Source organism: Hemicordylus capensis, chromosome 3, assembly GCF_027244095.1.
Source record: "Hemicordylus capensis ecotype Gifberg chromosome 3, rHemCap1.1.pri, whole genome shotgun sequence".
Taxonomy (NCBI): domain Eukaryota; kingdom Metazoa; phylum Chordata; class Lepidosauria; order Squamata; family Cordylidae; genus Hemicordylus; species Hemicordylus capensis.
Genome location: NC_069659.1, coordinates 135,239,794 through 135,258,354, shown reverse-complemented (window position 1 = coordinate 135,258,354; position 18,561 = coordinate 135,239,794). Strand labels below are relative to the sequence as shown.

Genomic DNA, 18,561 nt, shown 5'->3' with positions numbered 1-18,561 from the left:
AATGGAACAAAGCAGGAAAGCATAAACAAGGGCAAACTGGAATTTGGAAAAGTCAGGAATTCAGAATAGCACATGGACTGCAGTCAGTTACGTTGCTAACAGCATCTGAGCAATTGACAGACTGCTAAATATATATGGTTCAAGAGAACCAGCAGCCAATCAGGCTTCCCTGAATCAGCACTTCTGCTTCCTCTCTTGTTATCCCCTGCGCCTGCATGACTCCCACTGAGCCTGCCTCTTGAGACATCTTCTCAAGACAGGTGAAATCCCAGGCTCCTCCTCATCAGAAATCATGTCTGGCAGCTGTTCCAAATCCTCAGCTCCAGAGTCTGGTCTCCCTACCAAATCCTGTTGCTGTGCCTCTGAGCCCTCACTAGCAGGCGAATCCTCCTGCTCTGACTCTTCTGAGTCAGAAGTCTGAGCCATGACAGAAATACAGTTTACAGCAGCAAAACTAACTACAAATCAAAGATGACAAATGGAGTTTGGGGAGGAAAACTGCTGGTCTGTTTTTTAATTTAACTGCATTTTCCTGGTGCACAAGTTCCTGCTTCAATTAGCCTTGGTACTCAATATAATGACCATATCATCATTCTTTTTCTTGATGTAGCTGCAAAATTAATCTGAAGAAATTCACAATAAATAATTAATGTAATTAATGTAAACAAGAAATTGCTTACTTACCTATAAAGCCCTAAACAGTGTAGGCCCTGGGTATTTAAGAGAATGTCTTCTTCACCATGAACCCCACCACCCCTTGAGATCATCAGGAGAGGTTCATCTACAGCTGCTACCAGCTCATCTGGTGGCTATTTAGGAATGGGCCGTCTCTGTTGCTGCCCCAAGCCTTTGGAATGCTCTCCCTGCTTAAATAAGCACCTCCCCATTTCTGAAAACTTTTAAAAAGGCAGTCAAGAAACATTTGTTCACCCAGACTTTTAATTAGATACAGTTTAAAAAGTTTTTAACATTGTTTTAAATTTTAAATTATTGTAATGTTTTAACCATCTAATTTTGTTGTAATTTGTATTATTTTATTGTAAACTGCCCAGAGACTAAAGTTTTGGGTGGTATACAAATAGGTCAATAAATACTAAATAATTGCTTAAAGCTACTGTACATTGATCTCTGAGTTGTGACGGACAAGTATTATTAAGATTATAACAAAACAGAAGAATGAGCTTTTCATAGAAAACAATGCTTAAATGGACTTTTCCTGACAAGTTATTTAAACCTTGAAAAATGAATCTTCCTATCATGATTTTAACTGATGTTGGGCTTGCCACATTCATTGCCTTTTTGCCTGTTCAGTATCTGGGGTGAAACAAATATCCTTAAATGATAGTTACATGCAGTCTTGCCCCTTAGAAATGAAGGAAAGCTGATTCTTATTCAGGCTAATAGAGGATTATATGTAACACTTAAAATTCAACATGCTATATTCCCAGCTCTCTGTGTCAGCATCTTTATTGAGTGTTCCCTTCTCTCTGCTTGTGACACTATGGGGTCTGGATTTTGTGAGCTGATCTGTGGAAAGAAGAGGTGTTGGTGGATAGGTGCCTGTTCAGTTTGTTGTTGTTGTTCCCTTCATACTCATATGATTTATTTTCTGAAAGGGTTCCCCCCCTGCCGCCCCCCCCCCCGCCATTTTCTTCAGCTGCTAGAATGGACTGCTCTGACTTACCTTTCACATTTCCTACATTCCCAGGTGCCAAGGGATTTGTTGACATTTGCTGCATGCCCTGTCGCTATTATAAATCGGAAGCTACATTTTAAGCTTCAGCACACCCAGAATTAAGCTGCACTGAAAAGGAGGACAAATGGAAAATGGAAGAAACATAAAGAATTTGAAAGAAAGGCATCATTTGTATAAAAGTAATTTGATGTATACACCTTTGTATTAGAATTTCATTGCAAAATATTTCTGCAGAATGCTCTGTCTCTCTAACCCCATGGCAATCAATAGGACTTCAGTCAGGATTATGCGTGTGTGGTTGGTAATCGTTGCTGAACTAGCCTGTCCAAAATGAATCTATGGCATTAGGAATGAAGTTTGGTATGGAAGGTGGATTTCCAGAGTGATCCCAGTTTCCCAAAGGCAGTCCCATGGCTGCCCAATTTCTTTCAACAGGAGCTGTGATATAGATCTGCCAATTGTGTGGAGTTTGTCAGTACAATCTTATCCTAGAATCGGGATATTAAGTCTCTTTCAGGCAAGGCAATATCAGAAATGTATAAAGTATATGAAGAAAGGAAAATGGAAAATAAGTGTCAGAGTGATTAATGGCTAGTGTTGAATCACTCAGTCATAACACGCTGGATGACTTTGGACAACTTGCCATCTAACTGTGGAAAAGCTTGAACAGGGCATATCAAAGTGAAGCTGGCTGAGGTTTTTGCTCAGTTAAATCAGGGAGCTTCCCCCAATGTGACCCATTGTGATCCTTGTCAGGTAGTTCAGGGACACATAGTTCCCTGCAGCCTTAAAAATAGTTCTGCACAGTTTGCTGTGAGCTGGTTGGAAGAAAAATACTGAAAATGTCAAAGGGAGCTTTGAAAAGCACATTGAAAAATGGACTTCCTTTTAATGATATCAAAATGGATAGTTTAGGTTCAATCCTAGCTGCAAATGGTTGGGCTTCATTAATCCAATATGTGAATAGAGAAATACTTTCATCCCAGACTTAAGAGCCATATTGTTTCATTAGAAATAGTGGAGGTTTATATAGATGGTGACAACCACTTTTTCCAAAGTTGACCGCAGAAGAGTACTATGACTGAGGCACAAAGAGAGGAGAGCTGGTCTTGTGGTAGCAAGCATGACTTGTCCCCTTAGCTAAGCAAGGTTCGCCCTGGCTGCATATGAATGGGAGAATAGAAGTGCGAGCACTATAAGATATTCCCCTTAGGGGAAGGAGCCACTCTGGGAAGAGCATCTAGGTTCCATGTTGCCTCCCTGGCAGCATCTTCAAGATAGGGCTGAGAGAGAGATTCCTGCCTGAAACCTTGGAGATGCTGCTGCCAGTCTGTGTAGACAATACTGAGCTAGATGGACCAATGGTCTGACTTGATATATGGCAGCTTCTTATGTTCCTATGTCACTTGCCGATGCATGAACAACACATAAGACAGCTTCACAGTCATTAACAGCGGTAAGTAAGAACAGAAGAGCCACTAGTTCTCACTGAGCGAACACTGTCACTACTGCTACCACTTCTGTGATCTCTAACCCCACCCCCGCAATTAGGTGGGTGGGTGGTGAATTACCAACATTTTGGAGTCAATAATGTTGATAACCTACCTCAGCTTAACACTGAGAACCAGACATTCTCCAGCTGACACTGGCAGGTTGAGAGGTCCCAGAAGTAGCAGAAATAGTGGGAGCTCATGTTCAGGAGGAACTGGCAGCGGTTCTGTATTTACTCGCTGCTGTTACGTGTGAAGCCACCCATAATGTTATTGGTTAGTGCTTGTGATTTCTTTCAAGTTGTAACTGGGGCTGCCAACCAGGGAAAACTGATTTCCATCTAGGGCAGGCCTGCTCAACTTTGCCCCCCACCCCCAGCTGTTTTTGGACTACGACTCCCATAATGCCAAGCCACAGTGGCCAATAGCCTGGGATTATGGGAGTTCTGCAGGAGGGCCAAAGTTGAGCAGCCCTGATTTAGGATGAGTTCATTCCACCACTTGCTTAACCCTACCCTCTTTTTGCTGAAGTCTACATAATGAGCAGCTGTGTGAGGCTTTTCTGCTTCTGCTTGCTAGGGGAGAACTGAACTCCATCTAGGGTGAGTATATTCCACTTACTCAGCCTCACCCCCTTGCTAGAGAAGGAGCTGTTCCCTGGAAGGTGGTAGCCTTTGGGTATGAAACAAGCAGGGAATGGGAAGCTTGGGAAGACTGAGGGTGAGGGCCCAGGATTGTTCCACCTAAGTGGACAAACTTGATTTGCAAGTTTGATGGAGGACTAGTCTATCCACTCCCAGCCTGTCAGCCGATAACACTCCTCTTCAACAGGAAAGATGCTCTAACCACTAGCTGGTGATCTAGTTCAGGGATTCTCAATGTTGGTCCTCAGATGTTTTTGGACTTCAACTCCCATAATCCCCAACCAAAGGCCACTGGAGCTAGGGATTATGGGAGTTGAAGTCCAATAACATCTGGGGACCCAACGTTGAGAATCCCTGATCTGGCTGACCCCTTCATTTTCTCACAGTACTGTTCCTAGACAGTGCATTCTTCTCCAGTTTATTCTACTACTACTACTACTACTACTACTACTCCCAAAAGAAAGTAACCTGGACTTTTACCTGTCATGCAGACATCCATGTGGGCCAGAGAAAGAATGTCAAAACTTCCTTTCAACCAGAAAATCTATACCTGAGCCACTCATCCATTCCTGTAGTGTCCAGTTCCTGGGAGGAAAGACTTCAGAAGACAAAGCAGTTGAACCAGTAGCATCTTTACAGCCCCAGCAATGGGGCATGCCAGCATTTAGTTTTGTGCAGTGGAGTAAACACTTAGGGCAATACCCTTCTGAATATTCAGCTCATTATTTGAGTGGGTATTCTTGAAGTTTATCCTTAAATTGTCATTGGTGTGAATTGGTGCTGTGGGGCTTTCAGTTTTTCTTCTGACTACTTATCCAGCTTGCACTATGAGCATAGTGGTATAGCAACAAATTATGTACTTGCTTCTGAGTAGGCATGCATAGGCTTGGTATGCAAGTAGCTTAATCCTCTCTTCAGAACTATTGTGTTAAAGGAACAATATTTATTCAAATACAGTTCAGGGAGTTTCATGGATGAGGACAGATGCAAATGACCCTGAAACAGTTTCTAGTAAGCCTTGTCAAAGATCAGCAGATGACTTGGATTGTGTTGGTAACTAGTTTGTCATTCCAGTTCCCTTATCATTTCATTCAGGTATTAATCATGAAGGTAGTGTATTTGACTCAAGAATGACTGAAGATGTATTTTCTGAAAAAGTTGACACTGCTATTAATATAACACTGGCAGAGAGGAGGCTTGGATTTTTAAATTTCCATTTTCCTCCTTTTAACAGACAGTCTTCTAAGGTGAAGGAAGTTGGCCTAGAAGTTTTTACATCTGAAGCAGTAAGTGTGTCATGCGTTTTTATTGGTGAATACGTGAAGAAACTATTTCAAGAAATGAAGGCAACTAAGGAATCTCTGGAAACTTTGCAGTGTATGTGGTTAACCAACAAGGTCTCCTCTGGGAGGGTAGTTAGGAACAAATTAGGATCCTCAATATGGACATTATCTATTTCTAATACAGCAGAAGTTATGCTTTTTGGCTACTGTCTTCTGACTCTGTGATTCTTTGTTATTCTTGTTTGCCTAATACTGCTAAACAGATTTGCTCCATGCTGCCTGGAGGCCTGGAGTTATTACCAAAACAGTATAAGTCCATGCTAACCAACAGGCAAAAAGGGGCAGACGGGATCCATTGCCAGTGAGGCATCATTCCAGCAGTGTGAATGTAATCCCTCCCACAGGTGCTTTTTATTTCAAACTAAGATATCTAAGGTTGCATAATGAATTTGTGTTTTAAAAGATGGAACCATCTCAAGACAATTAATGCTGATAGCTCTTGTCACAATCTGTAAAGTTTTGGTGGGGAGGGGCTTACAGCTGCTGAGTGGTGGTGGTGGTGGTGGTGGTTGAAGCAGTGGGTGCCAATTTTCATTGTGATTGTTGCAGTCTACACTACAAGGAAAAAGCTGAAAGGCATCATTCCACACTGCACGGGAGACGGCAATGATAAACCCCTCCTGTATTCTACCAAAGAAAACCACAGGGCTCTGTGGGCGCCAGGAGCTGACACAGACTCGAGGGCACAACTTTACCTTTACACTAGAAGTGCTAGCAGCAGCAGCCGCCAGCTCCATCTGGACATTGTTTTCCCCCCTAGAATGCCTTTAGAATGATGCTGCATCATGACAGAGCCTCTCTCTCTCTCTCTCCCCCCCCCCCAGCTTGTATGCTGCTGCCCCAAACTTCCATCTCTGGGGGGCTCACAATTTTAAGGTCATTTCTGGAAAGCTGGAAAGAGCTCCAGCACTTCTAGCACTACTTCTACTACTTCCCAGGAGGAGAAGCTTTTGAAAAAGAAAAAGGGCACCTCTATGGTACACCACTCCCTGGAAATTTTATGAAGTTTGCATCTCTGCCCCTGAAATCCACAAGCCTAGCCTGACATTTTCCTGGCCTGTGCATGGGCTCCATTTGGATCAGCACTAGTCATGGCATATTATTCTGAAGGGATTTATGGAGGAAAATGGTGGGTGACAATTTTCTCTGGGAAACATGGGTGGTTGCCAATGGGCTGAGGAATTCATCATGCAGTCCCCCAAAATGGCTGAAATTGCCCCACCTCCTCACATAGTTTAATAATTTGAAGGAGAAAATAGAACTATTCAGATACACCCTGAATATGTTTATTCAAAAGGAAATCTCAATGCAGCAGGGTTCATTCCCTAGTGATGGAGTTTAGGATTGCAGCCTCAAGATCTCCAGGAAAACCTAATTATGGCAACATTTTGTGCAGCCATAATTCCACCCAAGCCTCTTAAAGACTCAGTTAAGCACAAAGACTTCCAGGTTGGTGACAGAAAGGGTAAAGTTAAAATGCCCATTCATTTTGGATCTCTACCACTTCATGTAGGGGTGTGCAATTCGGATTTTCGGGTGATTCGGCTCGGACCCGAGCCGAATCACCCCCGTTCTGTTTTGTGCCCGAATCTGGGTCACCCGAATCACCCTTGATTCGGTTCGGATTCGGATTTAATCTGAATCCGAATCCGAATCGATTCGGGGGGGTAAAAAGGGGCCCAGGGGCAAAATTTTGGGGTGGGGTGGTAGTGCCCAATGGGTAGAGTCTACCACCCCAATTTCAGGGGGATTGGGCAAAGTCCTGATTTTTTGTGAATTTTTAAAGTTTTAGTGACTTTGGGGCAGTTCGGGGGCATAGCATGGGATTTGGGCAAAAGGAGTGGGGTGGGGTGGTAGTGCCTAATGGGTGCAGGCTACCACCCCAATTTCAGGGGGATTGGGCAAAGGGCTGATTTTTGGTAAATTTCTGAAAATTTCATGTCTTTGGGGCAGATTGGGGCAGATTGGGGCAGAAAGTGGGGGCTGGGGCAGAATAGTGGGGTGGGGTGGTAGTGCCTCATGGGTGCAGGCTACCACCCCAATTTCAGGGGGTTTGGACAAAGGGGTGATTTTTTGAGAATTTTTGAAGTTTGGGTGTCTTTGGGGCAGATTGGGGGCAGAAAGTGGACCTGCCCCAAAGGAGTGGGGTGGGCTGGTAGATAGTGCCTGATGGCTGGAGGCTACCACCCATCCCCAATTTAAGAGTGATTGGGCAGAGGGGTGAATTATGGTGAATTTATTTGTATGAGGTTTGTCTTCATAAGGTGAAGTGTGCTAAATTGATTACTTCCTCATATTATTCATAGTAAAGGAAAGTGTGAAAAAGTGAAAGTGGGGTCATGAGAGTTGTTTAATTGAAAAAAATCTCATTTGCTATGATAGAATGAGAATTCACACCTCAGAAGTTTTTTCTGAGGTGTGAATTCTCATTCTATCATAGCAAATGAGATTTTTTTCAATTAAACAACTCTCATGACCCCACTTTCACTTTTTCACACTTTCCTTTACTATGAATAATATGAGGAAGTAATCAATTTAGCACACTTCACCTTATGAAGACAAACCTCATACAAATAAATTCACCATAATTCACCCCTCTGCCCAATCACTCTTAAATTGGGGATGGGTGGTAGCCTCCAGCCATCAGGCACTATCTACAAGCCCACCCCACTCCTTTGGGGCAGATCCACTTTCTGCCCCCAATCTGCCCCAAAGACACCCAAACTTCAAAAATTCTCAAAAAATCAGCCCTCTGCCCAATCCCCCTGAAATTGGTGTGGTAGCCTCCACCCATGAGGCACTACCACCCCACCCCACTCCTTTGGGGCAGATCCACTTTCTGCCCCCAAACTGCCCCAAAGTCACCAAAACTTCAAAAATTCTCAAAAAATCACCCCTTTGTCCAAACCCCCTGAAATTGGGGTGGTAGCCTGCACCCATTAGGCACTACCACCCCACCCCACTATTCTGCCCCAGCCCCCACTTTCTGCCCCAATATGCCCCAATCTGCCCCAAAGACATGAAATTTTCAGAAATTTACCAAAAATCAGCCCTTTGCCCAATCCCCCTGAAATTGGGGTGGTAGCCTGCACCCATTAGGCACTACCACCCCACCCCACTCCTTTTGCCCAAATCCCATGCTATGCCCCCGAACTTCCCCAAAGTCACTAAAACTTTAAAAAATCGCCAAAAATCAACCATGAACCAAATCACCCGAATTTTTTGTGCCCGAAATTCGGGTGATTCGGCACGTGCCCGAAAAAATTCGGGGGGCATCGGGGGTGATTCGGTTCGGCCCCGAATCACCCGAAATTGTTCGTTTCGGGCACAGATCGTTCTGTGCCCGAAATTTTTTGCACATCCCTAACTTCATGTTTCTTCTAATGTGCCCAATCTTGCAACATGCGCAGAAAGACACTTGAAAAGGAAATTAATACAGCTGCTTGCTCATGTGGTCTTAATCTAACCTTCTTGAACTCTATTGCCAGCATTTATAGGGAGATTTATCTGATAGAGTATTGCTCTGGAAATAGTAGAACTGCTGTGGAGGAAATAAGGGCTTTTTGGCAAATGATTCCTGTCTGTTCTCCAGATAAAATGTTTTCTGTCCATTCCTAAGAGCACATTTTACTCATTTTGGCCAGCTTAAATGCAGGTGCTAATTTACAGTATTAATAACAAAAGTGTGAATCTGGAAAGTTATATAAAGATTATGGACCGGGTCTCACGATCAGTGAGACCCAGTTTTGTCTGGTGAGTGGGAAGAGCGGGCTAAGCCCACTCTCCTTGCTGACGAGCAGGCAGGGAGCCCTAGGCGGCTGGATCGGCTGCCCACACGATGGCCGGTTCCGAGACGGAGCCGGCAGGGGGTGGGGGGAGCGGGGGTCGCTCAGCCCACGCAAGCCCCAGTATGCCCTGCGCAAGTGCGCAGGGCATACTGGGGAGACCCCCGAGCCGGGAGGCTGCTTTTAAGCCTCTTGGCCGGGGGTCTACTCATGAGTAGGCGTGGCACGAAGGCGCGCCACGGCTACTCACGATCGCAAAAAGCAGGTTTGCAGGAGCGCTCGCTCCGCAAACCTGCTTTTTGCCAGGGGTTCTTGAACGGGTTAGCTGCTCCAGAACCACCGGGCTTGGCTGCGAGCCCAGTGGTTCTGATGACCAACAAAAATCGGGCCAGCCTCTGCTAGCCAGATTTTTGTTGGTCATGAGAATGGCCCCTATGAATGCTAACTGAATGTTATGAATGTAGGAACATAAGCTAGGGATGTGCGCGGAACCGGCAAGGGTAAGTTTGACCGCGGGGGTGGGGTAACTTTAAGGGTGGGGGAGGGTGCACTTACTCCTCCCTCCACTTTTCCTCCACTGGCTCTGACTGGAAAACCTTTCCAGTGGAGTAGCAGCATATTTCCCTGCTGCCCCGTCTGCTCTTTGGACCGGAAGAGGAGGAAGTAGCACATGTGTGCGCACACATCGGGTGTGCGTGCGCACACATCACGCTCACTACTTCTGCCTACTTCCAGTCCAAAGAGTGGGTGGAGCAGCAGGGATGTACGCTGCTGCCCCACCAGACCGGCTTTGCAGCCAGCACCAGCAAAGCGGAAGGAGGGGTAAGCCCTCCCCCACCCTTAAAGTTACCCCACCCTCGCCGTTTAGCTATTCAAACCAGCCAGTGTTCGAACCTGTTTGGTGGCCCATAAAAGGGCCTCCGAACAGGTTCATGCACATCCCTAACTTAAACTACTTTATTGTATAGTGACTACTACCTATCTAGGATAATGATCATGTTAGTAGATAACTGTCTATATTTTTGTGGAACATTACTGGACATTCATGGAAAATACCCCAAACATCAGCAAGGATGTTTATAGTCTTCTTAAGTATAATGGTATTCTGTGCCTCCAGGGAAATCTGGGCAATTGACACAGACAAAATACTGTTGCCTGAGACTAACGGCAGGTTCTCACAGAGGTTCCTAGAAGCACATACTCCCAGCACAAGCCAGTACTTCTGCCCATTTCTGTGTTATCCAAATCTGGAAACATTGGGTGGAGAATGTGAGGTTCTCACCATCACCTAACATTAACCCAACATCAATAACAAACATTTGAAGTTGGCTTGAGAATCTTGGGCAAATATCAGGTGGCAGGGGGAACCCAACATTCTTCACCTGACATGGCAAGTTCAGGCATTACACAATGAGCCAAACTTTTGCGTGTGCTCTGTTTCTACACTTGGCTATTTTAGTCAAGTTTAGGATTACCGTCAGGTTTTAGATATGTCTGATTGCTCAATGTCAATAGTGGAATTTTACTGTAACGTCAAGAGTGTTCTAACTATGATCATCTATATATTCCTTCAAAGCCCTCAAAATTCTTTGTTGAATGAAGTGGATAAGCTGAAGATAGTTATAGAATTTGTGGGACATAATACATATGAATACCTTGTCCTAATGGGTGATTCTAAAGAATCCCTTCAAGTTCCATTTCACGTAGATGCCAGATTTCACGTAGATCCACAAAAAACAGGACTTGCTTGGTTTCTGCCCCAGAGCTTTGGAAATCCCTTCTGCAAGCTGTTCATTTGGTTCTTTCATAATGTTCTGGAAGCAGGCAATTCTTTCTAGTACTGCTTTGGAAATTAACCCTACTATATGATTTGGTTGTTTTAGTTATGAAATTAATTTTAATCTGATTTTAATCCAAAAAGCAGTTTAGAAATATTGTAAATAATTCTAGCCTCCCACTTGATAGGAGTGCGGACAATTTTATGTGTGTCCCCTGGCCTCAGTATACTTACTTCTGAAGACTTTGAGGTATCAGCTTTGGATTCAGTGACTGTTAGCCCATTAAAATGAATCTGTCGTTTCAATTGCAAAATCTAGTCTCATCTCAGATGCCACTTTTATGTCAGAACTGGTACCAATAGCTTCAAGAAGAATAAAACAGAATGGCAGATTATCAGCAGACATTCATAATAAATTATTGTCACCTAAATTAGTTCATCTAAGCGCTTGCTTTTATCATCTGATATATCACCAGCAATTGTTATTGAACTATATTTCCAGATTATAAATGAATTCAGGCCCGTTTTATTTTTCCCTGACAGTCTATTAAAACGATTGGAAGAAAAACCAAATGGTTTGACAATGAATGTAAACAAATGAAAAGGGTAGTAAAACAAGCAGCTAGTAGAAGCATAGTGATAGCAAGGATGTGGTATTAGCCCTGACTGAATAGGAGTACTATAAGGTCTTACTTAGAACAAAACAAAACCTTTCCTCCATAAACACAGGGGTAACGTCTAGACTAGAGTGCTTCTGCATCAAAGGATTGTGCAGCCTTTTGGAAGTTGGTAAATTGCAGGCACATTGACAAAACCTTATTGGTGCTGTCTTTCAAATGAAGCAGGCAGGTTTTATTTTAATTCTATATTCTTTGACATAATGTATTGGTTCTATAGAGACTAAGGTTCAGGGGAAGATGTTAATAGTCATAGCCCCTGGCTACCAGTTACTGAAGAGATTTCTAAGCTTTTGCCATTTTTGCTAGGAGCTTGTAACAATAGCATGCCCCTCCATTGTGCAAGAGCACTCTTGCAAAAATGCCGGAGTTATGCAAACACAGTTGAAAAATGGTATGGCCATTGGAGACACTGCACAATATGTCAGCCACTCCAGTAATTATCAACCTATTTCATGAATAGATGTTTATCACAAATGCCTCTTACATTATTTAGAGGACTTGGAAGACGTTAATGGGTTTCCTGGCAGAATTTTAAACTTTGGATAATTAACACAAGAACATAAGAACAGCCCAGCTGGATCCAAGGCCTATCCAGTCGAGCATCCTGTTTCACACAGTAGCCCACCAGATGCCTCAAGGAAGCCCACAGGAACTAGGCGAGGGTATGCTTTCTCTCTTTCTGTTGCTCCCCTGCAACTGGTATTCAGAGGCATTGTGCCTCTGAGGCTAGAGGTGGCCCATAGACACCAGACTAGTAGCCATTGATGGACTTGTCCACCATGAATTTGACTAAGCCCCTTTTAAAGCCATCCAGGCTGGTGGCTGTCATCTCATCTTGTGACAGAGAATGCCATAGATTAACTATGCGCTTTGTAAAAATACTTCCTTTTGTTGGTCCAAAATTTCCTGGTCTTCCATTTTATAGAATAAGCCCTGTTTCTAGTTTTGTGAGAGAGGGAGAAAAAATTATCTATTTAAAATTTCTCTCTTTAAAAGCACTGGTCCCAGAACAGATCCCTGGGGGACCTCACTTCTTACTTCCCTCCATTGTGAAAGCGGTCCATTTATTCCTGTCCTCTGTTTCCTGTCCTTCAACCAGTTACTAATGCACACATGAACCTGTCCCCTTATCCCATGACTGTCTTTATACTTTAAAGTTTTATACTTTAGTTTTATTGTCAGAAATTGTGACTCAAAGTTATTTTACACTCAACTGTCATTGTCACAGATATTCATGTGAAAAAGGAAATTTTGCTTTTGTTAATTTGAAAGTTGTATTTGATTCTGTAAACAGGGATAAATTGTGGCTAACTTTGATAGGAACAGAACGAATGTAAACCGTAAACCTTTATATCTTGTTAAATCACTTACATCAGTACTTGTACACACAATTAGAACAGACCCTTCTGGTCAAACCACCGTCAACATCTTGGAAGAGTAAAATGGGATTCTATTGTGGCTCCATTTTGTTTTTCAATTTCTACATGAATGACATCATATCAGAACGTAAGGATGAAATATTCTTTTCCCCAGCCTTCGGTGGCTAGAAAATATCAATGATTTTCTATGCAAAAGACATGGATCTAGTTTTCCATGTGCAGGTAGGGTTAAGACAATTACTGTAGCTTGGGTGAGTTACTGTAAAAAGGACCAGTTAGCTATAAATCATGATATGACCAAAGTGGTTGTTTTCAGCAGGAGGACTAAAAGACACGTTTGGAGAATTGATGACCAGAAGATCAAGCAGGGTAGTTCTTATGGTTGCCTAGGGATCCATTTTTTCTGAAACTAACTGCTGGTACAATTGCTTTAAACAAGTGACTAGCTTATGGCAGACTAGACTGAAAAATATTTTAGCATTCTGGAGGCACCTCTCATATTCTTAATGAGAGGTGCAGCTATTTCCTTTGGTTCTTCTGAGCTGAAATTTGGGGATAACATTTCTTTTTGTTTTTAAATCTGAAAGTTCAATAAAATGCTAAGATCTGCTTTGAGTATTCCTTACAGCACCTCAGTCCTTACAATGGGAATGGGGATTCTACGGATTGCAAATTATATCCATCTACACATTTTTAAAATACTAGAATAAAATACCCAAACTGTGTTTACTAGAGCAACATTGATCACAAATTTGAAAAAGGATTATTGCTTTCAGATGTTGTTCATTTAATTCAATCATATGGATTTTCCCTTGCATATTTTAAAGGGACCAAGGTGGATATGGTCAAGGCTCAATTTAAGAATAGGCTCAGGGGTGGATTAACGCATTGGCAAGATAGTCACTTGCCTATGGTAGCAAATTCCTAAGAAGCAGCAAATTTGGGGGATCGGGGGCCGACTAATAGATTTAAAAATCTATTTTTAAACTTTTTTCAACCGCTGCTGCATGCATGTGAGCAGAGAGCCCCCAAAGTGGGTCGAAAATGGCCTGTCCTGTCATTTGGGTGGCAGGCACACTCTGGGAAGCAGCTCCTGCCACTGCTGCCTCCCCCTGTCAGTCTCTCCTCTGCTCTGAAAGTGCCCCCCCCCCACTGCTCCCTGTCTGTGCTACCATCACTGCTGCGCAGCAGCGGCTGAAAAAAGTTTAAGAATACGTTTAACTTGCCCTGACCCCACCACCCAAGCCTTCAAGCCAGAGCGGCAAATCTTTTTTGCCTACAGGCAGCAAAAAGGTTAATCCACCCCAAATAGGCTAAGGGATATTCTTTGTTCAATCTGATTTGTTTAAATTTAAATGTATTAAAGTGGCACCTTGGTACCAAATGTTTTAATTTTTGAACTGCAATGAAACATATGTTTCATGTTTCAGAGAACAATTTGTTATGGGGTGGCTAACAAATAAAGTTAATAATAATAAATAATAATAAATAATAATAATTAATAATAATAATAATAAATTGTTGTTGTTGTTGTTGTTATAATTATTTATCAATCCTTTCTAAATTTCAGATCAGGAAAGTGTTCATCTTACTTGGTTTCAAGCTGATACCTTCAACAGAGTTTGTTGGCTGCTATAAAGGAATATCACACCATCTCGGATGTTTTTTGATGCAGTCAGTTCTGAACCTCCCACACCTCTGTAGGCATCAAAAGCAGCGCACTCTGTGTTGCAGAACAGGACTCATCCACTACTATTAAAATTGTGCAATCATGTGCTTCTGCCACACTATGTCCATTATTTCCTCTTGATGTAGTACTGCAGAAGGACTGTGATTGTGCCATTTTAATTAGTAGCGGATGAACCCTGTTCTACAGCATCACAGGTTCTGTATAGGAGGCCCACAATGGCACAGGCAGTTCAGAACTGGCCATGTTGCTCTGCGCAACATGTCAGCCATTGTGTTGGCAATAGAGCTGAGGAGAGCTGGACTTATCTGTCCCTACAAAATTACACCACACACACACACACACACACACACACACACACAACGTTAGATGCAATGACATCACAGCACCCTTCACTGTGTAAGTCACAGTAGTGCAGGAAGCAAGATGACAGATGCAATGAACTGCCAGAAACCTCAGGAGATATGGTAAAAAAAAGACCTGTATATGTTTTATGTGATTATTATCTTGTTTACACAGTCAGACAGGTGTTATTGACTGGTTTGTTTTATCCAGACATCGAGTCCTTCCCAAGGACCTGGGATGGCTGAATTTTATTATCAATATTGTTGCTGTTATTATTATAGATATCGTCACAGAATATAGGCTGTTCCCAGTAAAGCTGCTTTTTGGAATTGGCTGATGGTGATTTCTGTGGCCCCTATGGTGTTGAGGTGCTCTTCAAGGTCTTTTGGAACTGCACCCAGGGCGCCAAATACCACTGGGATTCTTTTGGTCTTTTTCTGCCACAGCCTTTCAATTTCAATCTGTAGATCTTTGTATTTTGTGATTTTTTTCTATTTCTTTTTCTTCTATTCTGCTATTATTATTATTATTATCATCATCATTTTTTTTTTACATTTATATCCCGCTCTTCCCCCAAGCAGCCCAGAGTGGTGTACTACATACTTGAGTTTCTCTTTCACAATGACCCTGTGAAGTAGGTTAGGCTGAGAGAGAAGTGACTGGCCCAGAGTCACCCAGCTAGTTTCATGGCTGAATGGAGATTTGAACTCGGGTCTTCCCGGTCCTAGTCCAGCACTCTAACCACTACACCACACTGATTGGCCAAGTCAGAAGTAAAAGAACGGAGCAGATTGGTCTCAAACTACTCCATGCTACACATAACACTGAGCATATTTCTAACCACCTAGTCACAGCTAGGAGACAGGAAAATGACATATCATGAGGCACTGGACTTCCAAAAAGCTTTCGACAAAGTTCCACATCAAAGACTTCTGAGGAAACTTAGTGGTCATGGGATAAGGGGAGAAGTGCATGTTTGGATTGCTAACTGGTTGAAAGACAGGAAAAAAAGGGTAGCTATAAATGGAGAGTTTTCACAATGGAGGGAAGTAAGAAGTAGTATTGTATCTGTACTGGGATCAGTGCTTTTTAACTTGTTCAGAAATGATCTAGAAGTAGGGGTGGAAGTGAGGTCACCAAATTGGCAGATGATACCAAACTCTTTCAGGTAGTGAAATCCAGAACTAATTGTGAGGAGCTCCAAAATGATCTCTCCAAACTGAGTGAGTAGACAACAAAATGGCAAATGCGGTTCAGTGTTGGCAAGTGTGAAGTGATGCACATTGGGACAAAAAATGCTAACTTCAATTATACGCTGATGGGATCTGAGCTGTTGGTGAGTGACCAGGAGAGGGATCTTGGGGTTGTGGTGGACTGCTCGTTGAAAGTTTCAATTCAATGTGCAGCAGCCGTGAAAAAGGCCAATTCCATGCTAGGGATCATTAGGAAGGGGATTGAAAATAAAATGGCTAATATTATACTGCCTTTATTCAAATCTATGGTGCGGCCACACTTACATTTCTGGTCACCACATCTAAAAAAGGACATTGTAGAAGTGGAAAAGGTGCAGAAGAGGGTAACCCAGATGATCAGGGGCCTAGAGCACCTTTCTTATGAGGCAAGGCTACAACACCTGGGGCTATTTTGTTTAGAAAAAAGACAACTGAAGGGAGACATGATGGAGGTCTATAAAATCATGCATGCTGTGAAGAAAGTGGATAGAGAGAAATTCTTCTCCCTCTCACATAACACTAGAATCAGGGGTCATCCCATGAAATTGATTGCCAGGAAATTTAGGACCAACAAACAAAAGTACTTTTTCACACAATGCATAATCCACTTGTGGAATTCTCTGCCACAAGATGTGGTGACAGCCAACAACTGGATGCCTTTAAGACAGGTTTGGATAGCTTCATGGAGGACAGGTCTATCAACAGCTACTAGTCGGAGGGCTATAGGCCACCTCCAGCCTCAAAGGCAGGATGCCTCTGAGTACCAGTTGCAGGGGAGTAACAGCAGGGGAGAGGGCATGCCCTCAACTCCTGCTTGTAGGCTTCCAGCGGCATCTGGAGGGCCACTGTGTGAAACAGGATGCTTGACTAGATGGGCCTTGGGCCTGATCCCGTAGAGCTGTTCTTATGTTCACTGGCCACCCTCCAGCTACGTACCTCATGGTCCCAGCCACACACACTGTGAACTACAGAGCACATTGGTGTTGGATGTGGCTTGCTTGCACACTTGTATGGATGCTGCACCTAGATTCAACAGCAATGCTTTGTATAATGCCTGAACAAGGCTCTAGGGACCAACCTGTAAGTAACGGGAGTTCAATTTTTATTCAAAGCTATTGTCCAGTCATTGGCTGCTGAGGTTTCTTGCAGACTTCTTGAGAAAAATGTTTTTCTGGCACTTGTGCTGCAGTCTTTTCTGTGCAGAGAATTGCTGATGCTTTCTCCACCATGAGGAACATGATGGTTCCTTTCTTTCTGGGGCAGTCTGTGCTTGCTTGCAATTTTTTTTCCTTTTCAGAATGGCTCTGCTTCTTGCAGATATGCCAGATCATTTAAGGCAGGGCACTGCCTGAATCTGTTCTTGCTTCCACCATGTGAGCAATCATTTATTCATATATTATTCTGTTGCTTACAGAGTTCAAAAATTGGAGCATTCAATCCTGTGTTGATTTTGCATGCTCTTTTTTCCCTGACACTGTCTGATCCCGTTCACTGCTGCATTTTCTTGTTTTCCTTCCAAAACTTGAAGTCTGGATTGGTTCAGCTCTGCAGCTTGGCAAATTCTGATTGCCTTTTCTAAGTTTAAATCAGAGTCTTCAAGGGATATTTTTCCCCTCAGGACAGAATCCATGATGCTAGTTACAACTTGATCTCTTGTGACTGAATCTGCAAGTCCTCCAAAATGACATGTCTGGATTAACAGTATATATGATATGTAATGAAAGATTTAAAAAATTCCCCTGTAGTCATTTATGTGGAACTAAGTAAGAGACTTTGGAGAGCAGACAGGGGGAGTGGCTCAGGGACACACGATGCAGGTGCCAAAGTACAGAACAGTTACAGGAAGTGACTTGACACGTCTCAGAGGCTGGATTTGGACATCATGGGGAAACAGAGGCAGAGCAGCCAGAGGTCCCCAACCTGAATGTTCAGATGCAGGCAATCGCAGTTTGGACCCTAACTCGACCAGTGGGTTCACTCACCAAAATCCAATTTGAACCCTTGGTTTGATGTGAGGCTCATTGCTCTCGCTTCTGGTTTGTGCTGCCTCCATTACCTTCAAATTCCGTAATGGTGGCATCCTTTCCTGGGACTGGAGTTGAGGGAAGGAAGCTCCTCCTTCTCTGTGTATTGATTGGCTGCTGCAGCTGTCCATCAACCAAAGGAGGATACCTGGCAGCTAGTTACTGCTTTCTGCAGTCTCGCAGACTGCAGAGAGGAGGCCAGTGCTTATGTCCAAATTTGGGCAAGTAAACACATGGGCGAGGGGGTGGAACCACAGGTCCATTGAACCTCTGGTATGTGTTATGTCTGAATTCAGCCAGAGAGAGTACAAGAGGATACAGCCAGGCTTGGTTCTTTTTAAAAAAAAATGAAGAGAGAGAGAGAGAGAGATCTTACCCCCTTCAGGGGAGTTGTTGGAGGTGGCGGGGGGGGGGTCTGAGGAGGTTCCCCCTCCCCCTGCCGGCATCCCTTATGAGGGGGTGCTGAAATGTTCTCGGCC

General features: G+C 43.3%; 1 long non-coding RNA gene across 2 annotated transcripts in view; it reads right to left on the bottom strand.

The window, feature by feature from the left end:
- Window positions 1-1,017: 1,017 nt before the first annotated feature.
- LOC128351225 (uncharacterized) overlaps window positions 1,018-18,561 on the bottom strand; it is a 43,214-nt gene continuing 25,670 nt past the window's right edge. Inside the window, exons 2-4 of one of the 2 annotated variants that reach the window (XR_008319652.1) lie at window positions 10,970-11,098; window positions 1,685-1,804; window positions 1,018-1,527 (exon numbers count right to left, since the gene is read on the bottom strand). This is a non-coding gene — a long non-coding RNA (uncharacterized LOC128351225). Of the gene's footprint in view, window positions 1,528-1,684; window positions 1,805-4,310; window positions 5,071-10,969; window positions 11,099-18,561 lie in introns of those variants that run through there. The other variant, XR_008319651.1, reaches the window with a different exon arrangement.